The sequence below is a fragment of the Schistosoma haematobium genome, chromosome 5 (genome assembly GCF_000699445.3).
Source record: "Schistosoma haematobium chromosome 5, whole genome shotgun sequence".
Classification (NCBI taxonomy): Eukaryota; Metazoa; Platyhelminthes; class Trematoda; order Strigeidida; family Schistosomatidae; genus Schistosoma; species Schistosoma haematobium.
Genome location: NC_067200.1, coordinates 4,467,870 through 4,470,335, shown reverse-complemented (window position 1 = coordinate 4,470,335; position 2,466 = coordinate 4,467,870).

The following is a 2,466-nucleotide window of genomic DNA, read 5'->3' as shown; positions in this document are numbered from 1 at the left end:
GTAGTACACACATGAATATACAAAAACAAATAGAAAACAGAGGAGACGTCTTTGATAAACGATCAGATGATATGCTGATTCATCAATAAAATTTGGCATGCGACTTGTTTTGCTTGTGATGTGCTAGATTTCGGCTACATTTACTGTACCAGAAGTTCGATTTAAGCTCAAACTTAACTCTTTTTGCTCTATTTTGGTTTCTGAATTGCTATTCATACATTTTTCTTCCTCAGTTTCTACTAGTTGAAGTTTTTCTGTTGGTGCGTATCTGAAATGTTCAAGTGGTTGTATGCTTTTGGACGAAATAGAAGAATTTGTCGCGTGACGCGCCTCCGTACCTAGTGGCAGTAGTTTACCGATGCCTCCAGCTGGGAACCTAGATATTTAATAAGTGTAAAAAAGACGGTGTCGGTAAATTGTAACGATATACTGTCCTTAGTCCTTAAGAATATGTCACGTGTTACCTTAAAGGACTCTCGACAAGTCTCTCGGACAAGCTCAGCCGGCAGCGAATTCCAGCATTTGACTACTCCCAAGTGGTAGAAGATGTGTCTACAGTCCGTTCACCTGTGTTGTCTCCAGTTTCTGGGTGTTACCGCTATGTTTTGTGTTATGACTAAGCCTCAGAAGGTGACTAAGGGGATGCTCAGAGGTGCTATGGGTGTTGCAAGTCAGTAGAATGTCAGCTCTAAGACGCCCGTATCCCACTGAGTGAAGATTCACTGATTGGAGGCGCTCTTCATAAGACTTGAATTTCAGTCCCCGAACTGATTTCGTGGCTTGCCATTGGATATGCTGCAGAGTGTCTTTAATCTTTTTAAATGAGGGAATAACTACTATGTTTACGTACTCTAAATGGGGACGAATAAAACTGTTAAAGATTAAGTGGAAAGTTCTTCCTTTGAACTGGTAGAAAATGCGTGTAGTGGTAAATAAATCCCCAAAATCAATAGCTCCGTAAGTCTTCGATATTTGATGCTGACCACATTAGTTTTAATGGAATCACCTAGCTGAAGGCACTCGGTCATGCATCCACAGCAGATCACGAGTGGGAACGCCCTGCTCAACTTCCGTTGCAGTGGTTAGCCAGTTTGGATCAGTCGAGTCTCGATATATTGATAGCTTATCAAATAAATCTTTGAACCTCTTCGCTTCTGACCTTCGATTCCACTAGGTGGACACGATTTATAGCAGAAAGTGATGCTGGTCAAAGCGTTATCAAACTCCAAATACTTTTAACATTTTCATGCAGGGTTATTTTGGAGGGCACTTTGCAGCTATTAATATAAGACTTCAGATCATAGGGTACCAACATTTCTACATCTTTTTCAGCTTGGGATGCCTTTACAATAGAGTTACTTAAGTTCAAATGGTTCAGATGGTTCAAATGGTTGTGGACGGAATAGAAGAAGCTTTCGCTTAACAGGCTTCCGTGTCTAGTAGCAGGGGATCACGAAATCCTCCAGGCAGGAACCTAGGTATGTTAACAAAAAAAGAGGAAAAGAAATTGGTAAATCATAGTGTGATGCTGTCCTTGGTCCTTAAGAATAGGTCAAGTTGCCTCTTGAAAGACTCCTGAGAAGTCGCTTGGACTAGCTCGGCCGGCAGCGAATTCCAGCTTTTGACAACTCTTAAGGAGTAGAAGTTGTGTCTACATTCCGTCTTGCTATGTTGTGTTTCCAGTTTCTGGGTGTTACCCCTTAGGTTATTATTCGAACTAAGCTTAAGTAGGTGTTTAAGAGGATGTCCAGAAGTGTTAAGAATACTATAAGCCATTAATAAATCACCTCTAAGACGCCTATACTCTAATGGGTAAAGGTCTAGTGAATGGAGGCGTTCTTCGTAAGGTTTAGATTTGAGTCCTCGAACTGATTTCGTGGCTCGACGTTGGATACGCTCCAAAGTAACCTTGTCCTTTTGGAGTGAGGGGGCGAGTACAATGTTTCCGTACTCTAAATGGGGACGAATGAAACTATTGTAGATTGTATGGAAAGTTCGTCCGTCAAACTGTCCAAAAATGCGCTTCAACGTTACCAGTGCAAGGTTTGCTCGGAAGGCATTTTTGTCACAGTTAGCGTAAGACTTTAGGTCATGGGGCACCAGGACTCCTAAATCTTTTTCGACTTGGGATACTACTAGAGAGGAGTTTCCTAAGTTGTAACTGTAGTTTGCGACATGTCGCAGATGGACTACTTTACACTTTGAAGTGTTAAAGGTAAGTCCGTTATCGTCTGCCCAACTTTGAAGTCGAGTCACATCCTCCTGAAGTGCCTGTATATCGTCTTGGTTGCGTATCTCTCTCCAAAGTTTCACGTCGTCGGCAAAAAGTAATACGTCTGACGTTACCTGTTGAGGGAGATCATTTATGTAGATCAAGAAGAGAAGAGGCCCTAGTACTGAGCCCTGGGGGGACCCCACTAGGACATTCCATAGCCTGAGATAAAGTGAAATTAACCATAACCCTAA